Genomic DNA, 18067 nt, shown 5'->3' on the forward strand with positions numbered 1-18067 from the left:
CTCGAGGTTTGATGAGGGACAGGGGGCCAATATAAGGGATAGGTTCTCGATAGCCTCTGGCCCTTGGCTGGTCGAGATCGAGAATGCACTACGTATGCCTAAGTCAACCCATGAAACGAGCGTGCGGGCACTCAGCCGATCGAAGAGCCAGAATGCGCAAGCCGAGGATCGGCCTGGCCTCCCTCTGCGTGCTGTCGATCCCGCTATGGGTCCCTCGGTCTGATTGGGGCTTAGACCGGGAATGAACTCCTCATGCCTAAGTCAACCCACGAAATGATCGTTCGGGCGCTCAACCGGTCGGAGAGGTAGGATACGTAAGCCGAGGATCGGCCCAGTCCCCCTCTACGTGCTACTATCAATCCCGCTGCCAGTTCAATCTTAGACTGGGAATGAACTCTGTATGCTTAGACTGGGAATGAACTCCATATGCCTAAGTCAACCCACGAAACGAGCATGCGGGCATTGAACCGATCAGAGAGGCATAATGCACAAGCTGAGGATCAGTTCGGTTCCCTTCTGTGTGCTGTCGATCTGGCTGCCAGTCCCGCTGCCACAACCCTTGGTCCGACTGGGGCTTAGACATGGAATGAACCCCGTATGCCTAAGCCAACCCACGAAATGAGCGTACGGGCGCTCAACCGATCGAAGAGGAAGAATGCACAAGTCAGGGATCAACCAGGTCCCCTCCTGCGTGCTGTCGATCCTGCTGCTGGTCCTACTACCGTAACCCTCGGTCCAGTCCGATCTTAGACTAGGAGTGAACGAGACTTGCTTAGACTAGATATGAACTCTGTATGCCTAAGTCAACCTATGAAATGAGCTTGCAGGCGCTCAACCAGCTAGAGAGGCAAAATGTGCAAACCGGGGATCAGCCCGGTCCTCCTCTGCATGCTGTCAATCTCGCTGTGAGTCTTGCTATCGTAACCCTCGATCCGATCTGATCTTAGACTGGGAATGAACTTCGTATGCCTAAGTCAACCCACAAAATGAGCAGACGGGCACTACGCCAGCCAAAGAGTCAGGATGCGTAAGCCATGGATCGATCGGGTGATAGGTGGGTTCAGGCACATCCTCATATTTTTGCTGTGCCAATGCCATTTTTATGGCTTGTAAATTCATGCAATGGTCCCCTCAGCCTTCATGTGAAGTTTCGTGGCAAGACGACCCGTTTTCTATTTTTCATGATTTTTTAAACTTTTTACGGTTCGGGATTTTGTAAAATTTTTTTAGAAGGAGTTTTGGCCCCAAATTTGGTAGACATGATCCTTGTATTTTCATTGCCATGCACAAAAAAATTCGCCTAAAAACTCGAAGTGGAGAAGATTTTGTGACCGTTTGAAAAAAGTGTCCCCATTTCAAACACTTTAATGGCTACTAGCAGCAAACCTATAAAATCTCAAATGCTCTTTAAGAGGGTGTGACTTCTCACGGTTTGATGAGGGATAAGGGGCCAATATAAGGGATAGGTTCTCTATAGCCTCTGGCCCTTGGCTGGTCGAGATCGGGAATGCACTACGTATGCTTAAGTCAATCCATGAAACGAGCGTGCGGGCACTCAGCCAGTCGGAGAGCCAAAATACGCAAGCCGAGGATCGACTCAGCCCCCCTCTGCATGTTGCCAATCTCACTGCAGGTCCCTCCATTCATTTGGGGCTTAGACCAAGAATGAACTCCGTATGCCTAAGTCAACCCATGAAACGAGCGTGCGGACGCTCAGCCGACCGGAGAGGTAGGATGCGTAAGTCGAGGATCGGCCTGGTCCCCCTCTGCGTGCTGCTGTCGATCCCACTGTTGGTCTGATCTTAGACTGGGAATGAACTTCGTATGCCTAAGTCAACCCATGAAACGAGCGTGCGGGCGCTGAGCCAATCGAAAAGGCATAATGCACAAGCCGATGATCGACCCGATCCCCCTCTACGTGCTGTCGATCTCGCTACCGGTCCCGCTGCGACAACCCTTGGTCCGACTGGGACTTAGACATGGAATGAACTCTGTATGCCTAAGTAAACCTATGAAACGAGCATACGAGCACTTAACCGAACGGAGAGGCAGAATGTGTAAGTCAGGGATCGGCCTGGTCCCCCCTGTGTGCTACCGATCCTACTGCTAGTCTTGCTACCGCAACCCTCGGTCCGATCTGATCTTAAACTGGGAATGAACGAGACTTGCTCAGACTAGGGATCAACTCCGTATGCCTAAGTCAACCCACAAAACGAGCGTGCGGGGGCTCAGTCGGCCAGAGAGGCAGAATGTGCAAGTCAGGGATCAGCTCGATCCCCTTCTACATGCTATCGGTCCTGCTGTGAGTCCTGCTATCGTAACCCTCGATCCAATCCAATCTTAGACTGGGAATGAATTCTGTATGGCTAAGTCAACCCACGAAACGAGCAGACGGGAACAACGCCGGCTAAAGAGGCGGGATGCGCAAGCCGTGGATCGATCGAGTAATAGGTGGGTTCAGGCACATCTTCATATTTTTGCCATGCCAATACCATTTTTATGGCTTTTAAATTCATACAATGGTCCCCTAAGTCTTCATGTGAAGTTTTGTGGCAAGATGACCCATTTTCTGTTTTTCACGATTTTTGAAACTTTTTACGGTTTGAGATTTTTTTAAATTTTTTTAGTTGGAGTTTTGGCCCTAAATTTGGTAGACATAATCCTTGTTTTTTTTTTGGCATGCACAAAAACATTCAGCTAAAAACTCGAAGTGGAGAAGATTTTGTGGCCATTTGAAAAAAGTGTCCCCATTTCAGACACTTTAATGGCTACCGACGGCAAACCTATAAAATTTCAAATGCTCTTTAAGGGGGTGTGAGTTCTCGAGGTTTGATGAGGGATAGGGGGCCAATATAAGGGATAGGTTCTCGATAGCCTCTGGCCCTTGGTTGGTCGAGATCGGGAATGCACTATGTATGCCTAAGTCAACCCATGACACGAGCGTACGGGCGCTCAGTCGACCGGAGAGCCAGAATGCACGAGCAGAGGATCGGCCTGACCCTCCTCTACGTGCTGTCGATCCCATTGTAGGTTCATCGGTCTGGTTGGGGCTTAGATCAGGAATGAACTCCGCATGCCTAGGGCAACCCACGAAACTAGCGTGCAGTAGCTCAGCCGACCGGGGAGGCAGGATGCACAAGTAGAGGATCAGCCCGGTCCCCTTTTGCGTGCTACTATTGATCCCACTGCCAGTCCGATCTTAGACTGGGAATGAACTCTGTATGCTTAGAATGGGAATGAACTCCGTATGCCTAAGTCAAACCATGAAACGAACATGCGAGCGTTGAGCCGGTCGGAGAGGCTTAATGCACAAGTCGGGGATCGGCCCAGTCCCCCTTTGCGTGCTGTCAATCCCGCTGTCGGTCTCGCTGCCACAACCCTCGGTCCAGCTGGGGCTTAGACATGGAATGAACTCCGTATGCCTAAGCCAACCCACGAAATGAGCGTGCAGGTGCTCAACCGGTCAGAGAGGCAGATGGGCAAGTCGGGGATCGACTCGGTCCCCCTACGTGTTGTCGATCCTGCTACTGGTCCTGCTGCCGTAACCCTTGGTCCGATCTGATCTTAGACTGGGAATGAATGAGACTTGCTTAGACTAGGGAGGAACTTCGTATGCCTAAGTCAACCCACGAAACGAGCGTATGGGTGCTCAGCCGGCCAGAGAGGCAGAATGTGCAAACCAGGGATCGACCCAATCCCCCTCTGTGTGCTGTCGATCCCGCTGCGGGTCTTGCTACCATAGCCTTCAATCCGGTCTAATCTTAGATTGGAAATGAACTCTGTATGCCTATGTCAACCCACGAAACGAGCGGACGGGTACTATGCCGACCAGAGAGGCGAGATGCGCAAGCCGTAGATCGATCAGGTGATAGGTTGGTTCAGGCACATCTTCATATTTCTACCATGCCAATGCCATTTTTATGGCTTGTAAATTCATACAATGGTCCCCTAAGCCTTCATGTGAAGGTTCGTGGCAAGACGACACGTTTTCTATTTTTCATGATTTTTTAAACTTTTTACGGTTCGGGATTTTTTTAAATCTTTTTAGAATGAGTTTTGGCCCCAAATTTGGTAAACATGATCCTTGTATTTTTGTTGGCATGCACAAAAAATTTCAGCAAAAAACTCAAAGTGGAGAAGATTTTGTGATCGTTTGAAAAAAGTGTCCCCATTTCAGACACTTTAATGGCTACTAGCAGCAAACCTATAAAATCTCAAATGCTCTTTAAGGGGGTGTGAGTTCTCGAGGTTTGATGAGGGATAGGGGGCCAATATGAGGGATAGGTTCTCGATAGTCTTTGGCCCTTGGTTGGTCGAGACTGGGAATGCACTACATATGCCTAAGTTAACCCATGAAATGAACGTGCAGGCGCTCAGCCGATCGAAGAGCTAGAATGCATAAGTCGAGGATCAGCCCGGCCCCCCTTTGCATGCTACCGATCCCGCTACGGGTCCCTTGATCCGATTGGGGCTTATACCAAGAATGAACTCTGCATGACTAAGTCAACCGACGAAACGAGCGTACGGGCGTTCAGCCGGCCGAAGAGGCAGGATACACAAGCCGAGGTTCGGCTAAGTCCCCCTTGCATGTTGCTGTCGATCCCGTTGTCAGTTCGATCTTCAGCTGGGAATGAACTCCGTATGCTTAGACTGGGAATGAACTCGTATGCCTAAGTCAACCCATAAAACGAGCGTACGGGGGTTGAACAGGTCGGAGAGGCATAATGAGCAAGCTGAGGATCGACCCGGTCCTCCTCTGCACACTATCGATCCCGTTGTCGGTCCCACTGCCACAACCCTTGGTCCAGCTGGGGCTTGGACATGGAATGAAGTCCGTATACCTAAGCTAACCCACGAAATGAGTTTACAGGTGCCCAACTGGTCGGACAGGCAGAATGCGCAAGTCGGGGATCGCTCGGTCCCCTCTTGCATGTTGTCGATCCTGCTGCTTGTCCTGCTACCGCAACCCTCGATCCGATCTGATCTTAGACTGGGAATGAACGAGACTTGCTTAGACTGGGGATGAACTCCGTATGCCTAAGTCAACCCACGAAACGAGCGTGCGGGTGCTCAACCTGCCAGAGAGGCAGAATGTGCAAGCCGGGGATCAGCCTAGTCCCCCTCTACATGCTGTCGATCCCGTTGTCGGTCTCGCTACCACAACCCTCCGTTTGGCTGGGGCTTAGACATGGAATGAACTCTGTATGCCTAAGCCAACCCATGAAATGAGCATGCGGGTGCTCAACCTATCGGAGAGGTAGAATGCGCAAGTCGGGGATTGGCCTGGTCCCCCTGCTACCGCAACCCTCGGACCAGTCCGATCTTAGACTCAGAATGAACGAGAGTTGCTTAGACTGGGGATGAACTCCGTATGCCTAAGTCAACTCACGAAACGAGCGTACGGGCACTCAGCCGACCAGAGAGGTAGAATGTACAAGCCGGGGATTGACCCGATCCGTCTCTGCATGCTACCGATCCCGTTGTGGGTCCTGCTATCACAACCCTCGATCCGGTCTGATCTTAGATTGGGAATGAACTCCGTATGCCTAAGTCAACCCACGAAACGAACGGACGGGCACTACGGCGGCCAGAGAGACGGGATACGCAAGTCGTGGATCGATCGGGTGATAAGTGGGTTCAGGCACATCTTCATATTTCTGTCGTGCCAATGCCATTTTTATGGCTTGTAAATTCATACAATGGTCGCCTAAGCCTTCATGTGAAGTTTCATGATTTTCAAAACTTTTTACGGTTTGAGATTTTTTAAAATTTTTTTAGAAGGAGTTTTGGCCCCAAAATTTGGTAGACATGATCCTTGTATATTTTGTTGGCATGCACAAAAAAATTCAGCTAAAAACTCAAAGTGGAGAAGATTTTGTGACCGTTTGAAAAAAGTGTCCCCATTTCAGACATTTTAATGACAACTGGCAGCAAACCTATAAAATCTTAAATGCTCTTTAAGGGGGTATGAGTTCTCGAGGTTTGATGAGGGATAGGGGGCCAATATAAGTGATAGGTTCTCAATAGCCTCTGGCCCTTATTTGGTCGAGACCGAGAATGCACCACGTATGCCTAAGTCAACCCATGAAACGAGCGTATGGGCACTCAGTCGACCGGAGAGCCAGAATGCTCAAGCCGAGGATCGGCCCGACCCCCCTCTGTGTGCTGCTGATCTCGTTGTGGGTCCCTCAATCATGTTGGGGCTTAGACTAGGAATGAACTTCACATGCCTAAGTCAACCCATGAAACAAGCATGCGGGCACTCAGCCTACCGGAGAGGCAGGATGCGTATGTCGAGGACCGACCCGATCCCCCTTTGCGTGCTGCTGTCGATCCCACTGTCGGTTCGATCTTAGACTGGGAATGAACTCCGTATGCTTAGACTGGGAATGAACTCCATATGCCTAAGTCAACCTAGGAAACGAGCATACGGGGGTTGAGCCGGTCGGAGAGGCATAATGCGTAAGTCGGGGATCGACTAGGTCCCCCTCTACGTGCTGCCTATCCCGCTGCCACAACCTTCAGTTTGACTGGGGCTTAGACATGGAATAAACTCTGTATGCCTAAGCCAACCCATGAAATGAGCGTGCAGGCGCTCAACCGGCAGGAGAGGTAGAATGCGCAAGTCGGGGATCGACCCGGTCCCCCCCGGTGAGCTGTCGATCCTGCTGCTGGTCCTGCTGTCGCAAACCTCGGTCCGATCCGATCTTAGACTGACAATGAACGAGACTTGCTTAGACTGTGGATGAACTCCGTATGCCTAACTCAACCCATGAAACGAGCGTGCGAACGCTGAACTGGTCAGAGAGGCATAATGCGTAAGCCGAGGATCGGTCCGATCCCTTTCTACGTGCTACCAATCTTGCTGCCGGTCCCACTACCACAACCCTCGGTCCAGTTGGGGCTTAGACATGGAATGAACTCCGTATGCCTAAGCCAACCCACGAAACGAGCGTACGGGTGCTCAATCGGTCGAAGAGGTAGAATGCACAAGTCGGGGATCGGCCCGATCCCCCCTTACGTGCTGTCGATCCTATTGCTGGTCCTGCTGCCGCAACCCTCGGTCCGGTCTGATCTTAGACTAGGAATGAACGAGACTTGCTTAGACTGGGGATGAACTCCATATGCCTAAGTCAACCCACGAAATGAGCGTGCGGGCGCTCAGCAGGCTAGAGAGGCAGAATGTGCAAGTCGGGGATCAACTCGGTCCTCTTTGCGTGCTGCCAATCTCGCTGCCGGTCCTATTACCGCAACCTTCGATCCGATCTAATCTTAGACTGGGAAAGAACTCTGTATCTCTAATTGAACCCACGAAACGAGCGGACGGGCACTACGTCGGCCAGAAAGGCAGGATGCGCAAGTCGTGGATCGATCGGGTGATAGGTGGGTTCTGGCACATCTTCATATTCCTGCCATGCCAATGCCATTTTTATGGCTTGTAAATTCATACAATGGTCCCCTAGGCCTTCATGTGACGTTTCGTGGCAAGACGACCCGTTTTCTATTTTTCATGATTTTTGAAACTTTTTACGGTTAATGATTTTTTAAAATTTTGTTAGAAGGAGTTTTGGCCCCAAATTTGGTAGACACGATCCTTGTATTTTTATTGGCATGCACAACCAAATTCAGCTAAAAACTCGAAGTGGAGAAGATTTTGTGATCGTTTGAAAAAAGTGTCCCCATTTCAGACACTTTAATGGCTATTGGCAGCAAACCTATAAAATCTCAAATGCTCTTTGAGGGGGTGTGAGTTCTCGAGGTTTGATGAGGGATAGGGGGCCAATATAAGGGATAGGTTCTCGATAGCCTCTGGCCCTTGGTTGGTCGAGACCGGGAATGCACTACGTATGCCTAAGTTAACCCATGAAATGAGCGTGCGGGCGTTCAGTTGACCGGAAAGCCAGAATGTGCAAGCCGGGGATCAGCTCGACCCCCCTCTACATGCTGTCGATCCCGTTATGGGTCCCTCGATCTGATTGGGGCTTAGACCGGGAGTGAACTACGTATGCCTAAGTCAACCCACGAAACGAGCGTGCGAGCGCTCAGTCAGTCGGAGAGGTAGGATACGCAAGCCGAGGATCAGCATGGTCCCCCTCTGCGTGCTGCTGCCGATCCCACTACCGGTCCGATCTTAGACTGGGAATGAACTCCCTATGCTTAGACTGGGAATGAACTCCGTATGCCTAAGTCAACCCATGAAACGAGTGTACGAGCGCTGAGCCGATCGAAGAGGCATAATGCGCAAGCCAAGGATCGGCCCGGTCCCCCTCTACGTGCCGTCGACCCTACTGCTGGTCCCGCTGCAACAACCTTCGATCCGGCTGGAGCTTAGGCATGGAATAAACTCCGTATGCCCAAGCCAACCCACGAAATGAGCGTACGGGCGCTCAACCGATCGGAGAGGCATAATGCGTAAGTCGGGGATCGGCTCGATCCCTCTTTGCGTGCTGTCGATCCTGCTGCCTGTCCCATGCCACAACCCTCGGTGTGACTGGAGCTTAGGCATGGAATGAACTCCGTATGCCTAAGTCAACCCACAAAACGAGTGTGCGGGTGCTCAGTCGGCTAGAGAGGTAGAATGTGTAAGTCGGGGATCAGTCCGATCCCTCTCTGCGTGCTGTCGATCCCGCTGCGGGTCTTGCTATCGTAACCCTCGATCTAATCTGATCTTAGATTGGGAATGAACTCCGTATGCCTAAGTCAACCCACGAAACGAGCGGACGGGCACTGTGCCAGCCAGAGAGGCGAGAAGCACAAATCGTGGATCGATTGGGTGATAGGTGGGTTCAGGCACATCTTCATATTTCTACCATGCCAATGCCATTTTCATGGCTTGTAAATTCATACAATGGTCCCCTAAGCCTTCATGTGAAGTTTCGTGGCAAGACGACCCATTTTTTATTTTTCACAATTTTTGAAACTTTTTACGGTTCGGGATTTTTTAAAATTCTTTTAGTAGGAGTTTTGTCCCCAAATTTGGTAGACATGATCCTTGTATTTTTGTTGCCATGCACAAAACAATTCAGCTAAAAACTCAAAGTTGAGAAGATTTTGTGTCCGTTTGAAAAAAGTGTCCCTATTTCAGACACTTTAATGGCTATTGGCAGCAAACATATAAAATCTCAAATGCTCTTTAAGGGGGTGTGAGTTCTCGAGGTTTCATGAGCGATAGGGGGCCAATATATGGGATAGGTTCTCGATAGCCTCTAGCCCTTGGTTGGTCGAGATCGAGAATACACTACGTATGCCAAAGTCAACCCATGAAACGAGCATGCGGGCGCTCAACCGATCGGAGAGCCAGAATGCACAAGTCGAGGATCAGCCCGACCCTCCTTTACGTGCTGCTGTTCCCACTGTATGTCCCTCGATCCAGTTGGGGCTCAGACTGGGAATGAACTCTGTATGCCTAAGTCAACCCATGAAACTAACGTACGGGCGTTTAGTCGGTCGGAGAGGTAGGATGCGTAAGCCGAGGATCGGCTCGATCCCCCTCTGCATTCTGCTACCTATCCCGCTGCCGATTTGATCTTAGACCGGGAACGAACTCTGTATGCTTAGACTGGGAATGAACTCTATATGCCTAAGTCAACCCACGAAACGAGCGTACGGGCGCTGAACTGATCGGAGAGGCATAATTCACAAGTCGGGGATCGGCCTGATCCTCCTCTACGTGTTGCCAGTCCCACCGCGGATCCTGCTGTAGTAACCCTCGATCCAGTCTGATCTTAGACTGGAAATGAACTTCGTATGCCTAAGTCAACCCATGAAACGAGCGGACGGGCACTATGCCGACCAGAGAGGCGAGATGCGCAAGCCATGGATCGATCGGGTGATAGGTGGGTTCAGGTACATCTTCATGGTTCAGGATCCCCCTCTGCATACTGTCGATCCTGCTACCAGTCCCACTGCCATGACCCTCAGTCCGGCTAGGGCTTAGACATGGAATGAACTCCGTATGCCCAAGCCAACCAACGAAACGAGCATGCGGGCGGTCAACTGACCGGAGAGGTAGAATATGCTAGTTGGGGATCAGTCTGGTCCCCCCTTACGTGCTGTCGATTCTGCTGCTTGTCCTACTGCTGCAACCCTCAGTTCAGTCCGATCTTAGACTGGGAATGAACGAGACTTGCTTAGACTGGGGATGAACTCCATATGCCTAAGTCAATCCACGAAACGAGCGTACGGGTGCTCAGCCGACCAGAGAGGCAGAATGTGCAAGTCGGGGATTGGCCCGGTCCCCCTCTGCGTGCTATCGATCCTGCTGCAGGTCCTACTCCACAACCCTTGATCCGGTCTGATCTTAGATTGGGAATGAACTCCGTATGCCTAAGCCAACACACGAAATGAGCGGACGGGCACTACACCGACCAGAGAGGCGGGATGCACAAGCCGTGGATCGATCAGGTGATAGGTGGGTTCAGTCACATCTTCATATTTCTGCCGTGCCAATGCCATTTTTATGGCTTGTAAATTCATACAATGGTCCCCTAAGCCTTCATGTGAAGTTTTGTGGCAAGATGACCCGTTTTCTATTTTTAACGTTTTTTGAAACTTTTTATGGTTCAGGATTTTTTAAAATTTTTTAAGAAGGATTTTTGGCCCCAAATTTGGTAGACATGATCCTTGTATTTTTATTGGCATGCACAAAAAAATTCAGCTAAAAACTCGAAGTTGAGAAGATTTTGTGATCGTTTGAAAAAAGTGTCCCCATTTCAGACACTTTAAGGGCTACTGACAGCAAACCTATAAAATCTCAAATGCTCTTTAAGGGGGTGTGAGTTCTCAAGGTTTGATGAGGGATAGGGGGCCAATATAAGGGATAGGTTCTCCATAGCCTCTGGCCCTTAGTTGGTCGAGACCGGGAATGCACTACGTATGCCTAAGTCAACCCATGAAACGAGCGTGTGGGCTCTCAGCCGATCGAAGAGCCAGAATGTGCAAGTCGAGGATCGGCCCTACGTGCTGTCGATCCCACTGCATGTCCCTCGATCCGGTTGGGGCTTAGACCGAGAATGAACTCTACATGCCTAAGTCAACCCATGAAATAAGCGTGCGGGCGCTGAGTCGATCGGAGAGGCAGGATGCGTAAGCCAAGGATCTACCCGATCCCCCTTTGCTTGCTGCTGCCGGTCTGATCTTGGACTGGGAATGAACTTCATATGCTTCGACTGGGAACGAACTCCGTATGCCTAAGTCAACCCACGAAATGAGCATGCGGGTGCTGAGCCGGTCGGAGAGGCATAATGCGTAAGCCGAGGATCGGCTCGATCCCCCTCTATGTGCTGTCGATCCTGCTGCCACAACCCTTGGTTCGGCTAGGGCTTAGCATGGAATAAACTTCGTATGCCTAAGCCAACCCACGAAACGAGTGTGTGGGCGCTCAACCGATCAGAAAGGCAGAACGCGTAAGTCGGGGACCGATTCGGTCCCCCCCTGTGTGCTGTCGATCCTGCTGCTGGTCCTACTGTCGTAACCCTCGGTCCAGTCTAATCTTAGACTGGCAATGAATGAGACTTGCTTAGACTGGGGATGAACTCCGTATGCTTAAGTCTACCCATGAAACGAGTGTGCGGGCGCTCAACCAAGGAAAGAGGCAGAATATGCAAGCTGAGGATCGGTCCGGTCCCCATCTGCGTGCGGGAACCCTCGATCCAATCTGATCTTAGATTGGAAATGAACTCTGTATGCCTAAGTCAACCCATAAAACGAGCGGACGGGCACTACGTCGGCTAGAGAGGTGGGATGCGCAAGCTGTGGATCGATCGGGTGATAGCTGGGTTCAGGCACATCTTCATATTTTTGCCATGCTAATGCCATTTTTATGGCTTGTAAATTCATACAATGGGCCCCTAAGCCTTCATGTGAAATTTCCTGGCAAGACGACCCGTTTTCTATTTTTCATGATTTTTAAAACTTTTACAGTTCGAGATTTTTTAAAATGTTTTTAGAAGGTGTTTTGGCCCTAAATTTGATAGACATGATCCTTGTATTTTTGTTGGCATGCCCAAAAAAACTCAGCTAAAAACTCGAAGTGGAGAAGATTTTGTGACCATTTGAAAAAAGTGTCCCCATTTTAGACACTTTAATGGCTACTGGCAGCAAACCTATAAAATCTCAAATGCTCTTTACGGGGGTGTGAGTTCTCGATGTTTGATGAGGGATAAGGGTCCAATATAAGGGATAGGTTCTCGATAGCCTCTGACCCTTGGTTGGTCGAGACCAGGAATGCACTACGTATGCCTAAGTCAACCCATGGAACAAGTGTACGGGCGCTCAGCCGATCGAAGAGCCAGAATGCGCAAGCCAAGGATCGGCCCGACCCCCCTCTACGTGCTATCGATCCTGCTACGGGTCCTTCAGTCCGGTTGGTGCTTAGATCGGGAATGAACTCCGTATGCCTAAGTCAACACATGAAACGAGCGTGTCAGCGTTGAACCGACTGGAGAGGCAGGATGCGCAAGCCAAAGATCGGCCCGGTCCCCCTCTGCGTGCTACTGTCGATCCCGCTGTCGATCCGATCTTAGACTGGGAATGAACTCCATATGCTTAGACTGGGAATGAACTCCGTATGCCTAAGTCAACCCACGAAACGAGCGTGTGGGCACTGAGCCAGTCGGAGAGCCATAATGCGCAAGTCAGGGATCGACCCGATCCCCCTCTGCATGTTGTCGATCCCGCTACCACAACCCTCGGTCCGGCTGGGGCTTAGACATGGAATGAACTCCGTATGCCTAAGCCAACCCACAAAATGAGCGTGCAGGCACTCAACTGGTAAGAGAGGCAGAATGCGCAAGTTAGGGATCGACCCGATCCCCCCCTGCGTGCTACTAATCCTACTGCTGGTCTTGCTGCCACAACCCTCGGTCCGATCTGATCTGAGACTGGGAATGAACAAGACTTGCTTAGACTGGGGATGAACTCCGTATGCCTAAGTCAACCCATGAAACGACTGTATGGGCGTTCAGCCAGCCAGAGAGGTAGAATGTGCAAGCCGAGGATCAGCCCGGTCCCCATCTGCATGCTGCCGATCCCGTTGTGGGTCCTACTATTGCAACCCTTGATCCGGTCCGATCTTTGATTGGGAATGAACACCATATGCCTAAGTCAACCCACAAAACGAACAGACGGGTACTACGTCGACCAGAGAGGTGAGATGTGCAAGCTGTGGATCGATCGGGTGATAGGTGGGTTCAGGCACATCTTCATATTTCTGCCATGCCAATGCAATTTTTATGGCTTGTAAATTCAACAATGGTCCCCTAAGCCTTCATGTGAAGTTTAGTGGCAAGACGACCCATTTTCTATTTTTCATGATTTTCAAAACGTTTTACGATTTGGGATTTTTTAAAACTTTTTTAGGAGTTTTGGCCCCAAATTTGGTAGACATGATCCTTGTATTTTTGTTGAAATGCACAAAACAATTAAGCTAAAAACTCGAAGTGGGAAGATTTTGTGATCGTTGGAAAAAAGTGTCCCCATTTCAAACACTTTAATGGCTACTGGCAGCAAACCTATAAAATCTTAAATGCTCTTCAAGAGGGTGTGAGTTCTCGAGGTTTGATGAGGGATAGGGGGCCAATATAAGGGCCAAGTACCAGCACCTATCGCACATCATGTGCACACCCCCCGGCCCCCTAATCATCGGAACCCCCAATGCCGCCGGTTAAGTTCTCCGATGATGCTCCGACGATGGTGCCCCGGGCAAAAAAAATGTGGCACCAGCACATGCCCTAGCCCAGCATGTGCACCGTGGCTCAAAATCAAACTTCGGCCAAGGCCTCGACCATCAATGGCACATGATGGCGCATGGTGATGGCACATGCATCGACCATCATCGGCACAGGCTGCCCTTTGGTACGGGCACTTGCCTCAACCACCATCGACCCAAGTTGGGCCCTGGTGCAGACGATTGCCTCGATCACCATCGGCACAAGATGGCCCCTGGTGTGGGCGATTGCATTAAACACCATCGGCATATGCTGGGCCGTGGTGTGGGCGGTTGCCTTGACCACCATCGGCACATGCCGAGCCTTGGTGCGGGCGGTTACCTCGAACACCATCGGCACAAGCCGGCTCATGGTGAAGCTCTTGCCTCGACCACCATCGGTAAAAGATGCCCCTGGTGCGGGTGGTTGCCTCGAACACCATCGGCACATGCTGGCCCCTGGTGCGGACGGTTGCCTCGAACACCATCGGCATGTGTTGGGCCTTGGTACGTGCGGTTGCCTCGACCACCATTGGTAGAAGATGGCCCTTGGTGCGAGCGGTTACCTCTAGCACCATCGACACAAGCTGGCCCTTGGTGCGAGCTCTTGCCTCGACCACCATCGGCAGAAGATGGCCTCTGGTGCAGGCGGTTGTGTCGAACACCATCAGCACATGCTGGGCCTTAGTGCAGGGGGTTGCCTCAAACACCATCGGCACATACCGGGCCTTAGTGTGGGCACATGCCTCGATCTGGTGCAAGCGGTTACCTCGACCACCATCGGTACACGCTGGCCCTTGGTGCGGGCAGTCGCATCGACCACCATCGGCACGTGCTGGCCCTTGGTGCAGGCACATGCCCCAACCACCATCGACACCTGCTCACCCTCGGTGCGGGATATGCCTGTTTGGAAAAAGTGTCCCCGTTTCAGACACTTTAACGTCTACTAGTAGCATATCTGTAAAATCTCTAATGCTTTTTAGGGGGTGGTGGTCCGGCATCCCCTCTCCCTCTCCTACGAGGGGAGTAGGTGTGTGTGATGGGCCTCCCATTGCATACACCCACGGTAATGTCCCTCGAGTGAAATACAAGGTGTGCATGCCTTCCGACCATTTTGTCCGACGACTGGTTGCTCCGGTGACCAGCAGACGCCCATGGCCTCGATCGGTTGGCGTGCATGTGAAAAAGATGAGTTGAGCTCGAGCCCGTGCATGCTGTGGATGCTACCTTAGACCTCAGACCAAGTCTTTGAATTGAGCAATGGCTCTCTAGGGTGGTGCGACCAGAAGCTATGATTGCAGGCTTGGCCCGACCATGTCTCTCGGTATTTGATGGTCTCGTGGTCCCTTATCATCGACCATAAAAATACCTAGGCCTCAACGAGGCCATGCACGCAGGTGACGCTACCCGAGACCTCAAGAACAAGTCCCTGAATCAGGCAATGTCCCCCTGGGGTGGTGTCAGCGGAGCTCGCGCGTGCGGTCCCAGTCAAGCCAAGCATTGGTGGTGTCACTTTGTTGTTGCCTGTCGGATGGCAGAGGCAATCTCATGGCCCTTGCTCGTGTTTTTCTCGTGCCAAGCGGTTGTGGCGTGGCCTCGCACATCATTTCCTCCGCTCGCTCATCGAGTAATCGATCCGGTGGGTTGTGGATCGACGCATGTGGATGCTGCCACTTGTACGCAATGGGTATATGAGTGGTGCTATGGCTATGCGAGTTGGCAGGCTCCATGCTCGATGCATCGAACTGTCGACCTGTCATCCTTTTCAATCTCCCCCCATGCGATCGTCATACCTAGGGGGCACAATCGGGATCCTGTGTTGCATACCTGAATCAATGGAAATCAGATGTCTTGCCATCCCTTATCTGTCTCGTGTCCCGAGGGGCCACGGGTCGGACATCAATCATGGCCGGTGTCCCAAGCGTGCCACCCAATCCTCCATGGCCGTATTAGTGCACTGGCGTTCGATCATGCTCTCGGATGCAAAACGTTTAGAGAGCATGAGCTCTCAGCCCCCGTTCGTCCGATGCTACACATTTTACGTGCTCGACACGCACGACGCTTGTGCTCCATGTCGGGCTCTCTCCGTCGCTCGATCGGTGCATCGAGGCCCACGTGATGCCAACATCCTAAAAGAATTCTACCTGGTTGATCCTGCCAGTAGTCATATGCTTGTCTCAAAGATTAAGCCATGCATGTGTAAGTATGAACTAATTTAGACTGTGAAACTATGAATGGCTCATTAAATCAGTTATAGTTTGTTTAATAGTATCTACTACTCGGATAACCGTAGTAATTCTAGAGCTAATACGTGCAACAAACCTCGACTTCTGGAAGGGATGCATTTATTAGATAAAAGGTCGATGCAGGGTATGCCCGTTGCTCTGATGATTCATGATAACTCGACGGATCACACGGCCTTTGTGCCGGCAATGCATCATTCAAATTTTTGCCCTATCAACTTTCGATTGTAGGATAGTGGCCTACTATGGTGGTGACAGGTGACAGAGAATTAGGGTTTGATTTTACTTAGACCGAGAATGAACTCTGCATGCCTAAGTCAACCCATGAAACGAACGTGTGGGCGCTCAACCGACCGGAGAGGCAAGATGTGCAAGCCAAGGATCGACCCGATCCCTCTCTGCGTGCTGCTGTCGATCCCGCTGTCGGTCTGATCTTAGACTGGAAATGAACTCCGTACGCTTAAACTAGGAATGAACTCCGTATGCCTAAGTCAACCCACGAAACGAGCATACTGGCGCTGAGCCGGTCGAAGAGGCATAATGCGTAAGCCAAGGATCGACCCGATCCCCCCTGCGTGCTGTCGATCCCGTTGTCAGTCCCGCTGCCACAACCCTCGGTCCGACTGGGGCTTAGACATGGAATGAACTCCGTATGCCTATGCCAACCCATGAAACGAGCGTGCAGGCACTCAACCGGCCAGAGAGGTAGAATGCGCAAGTTGGGGATCAGCCCGGTCCCCCCCTGTGTGCTGCCGATCCTGCTACTGGTCTTGCTATTGCAACCCTCGATCTGATTCGATCTTAGACTGGGAATGAACAAGACTTGCTTAGACTAGGGATGAACTCCGTATGCCTAAGTCAACCCACAAAACGAGCGTGCGGGCACTCAGCCGGCCAGAGAGGCAGAATGTGCAAGCCGGGGAATGACCCGATACCCCTCTGCGTGCTATCGATCCCGCTGCAGGTCCTGCTATCGCAACCCTCGATCCGGTCTGATCTTAGACTGGGAATGAACTCTGTATGCCTAAATCAACCCACGAAATGAGCGGACGGGCACTACGTCGGCCAGAGAGGCAGGATGCGCAAGCCGTGGATCGATCGAGTGATAGGTGGGTTCAGGTACATCTTCATATTTTTGCCATGCCAATGCCATTTTCATGGCTTGTAAATTCATACAATGGTCCCCTAAGCCTTCATGTGAAGTTTCGCGGCAAGACGACCCGTTTTCTATTTTTCACGATTTTTAAAACTTTTTATGGTTTGGGATTTTTTAAAATTTTTTTAGAAGGTTTTTTGGCCCCAAATTTGGTAGACATGATCCTTGTATTTTTTTTGGCATGTACAAAACAATTCAGCTAAAAAATCGAAGTGGAGAAGATTTTGTGACCGTTTGAAAAAAGTGTCCCCATTTTAGACACTTTAATGGCTACTGGCAGCAAACCTATAAAATCTCAAATGCTCTTTAAGGGGGTGTGAGTTCTCAAGGTTTAATGAGGGATAGGGGGCCAATATAAGGGCCAAGTACCAGCACCCATCGGACATCATGTGCGCACACCCCCTTGGCCCTCCCAATCGCCGGAACCCCTAATGCCGCTGGTTAGGTTCTCCGACGATGCTCTGGTGATGGTGCCTCGGGCAAAAAAAATGTGGCACCAGCACATGCCCGAGCCAAGCATGTCCGCCGTGGCTCAAAATTGAACTTCGGCCAAGGCCTCGACCATCAATGGCACATCATGGCCCATGGTGATAGCACATGCATCGACCATCATCGGCACAGATTGCCCTTTGGTACGGGTACTTGCCTCGATCGCCATTGGCACAAGCTGGGCCTTGGTGTGGATGGTTATCTCGATCACCATCAGCATAAGATGGCCCCTAGTGAGGGCGGTTGAATCGAACACCATCGGCACATGCTGGGTCATGGTACGGGCGGTTACCTCAACCACTATCGGCACATGCCGAGCCTTGGTACGGGCGGTTGCCTCGAACACCATCGGCACAAGTCGACCCTTGGTGCGGGCTGTTACGTTGACCACCATTGGTAGAAGATGGCCCTTAGAACGGGCGGTTGCCTCAACCACCATCGGCATAAGCCGTCCCTTGGTGCGGGCGGTTGCCT

The sequence above is a fragment of the Durio zibethinus genome, chromosome 23 (genome assembly GCF_047325235.1).
Source record: "Durio zibethinus cultivar Kanyao isolate XHJ-2024 chromosome 23, ASM4732523v1, whole genome shotgun sequence".
Lineage (NCBI taxonomy): Eukaryota > Viridiplantae > Streptophyta > Magnoliopsida > Malvales > Malvaceae > Durio > Durio zibethinus.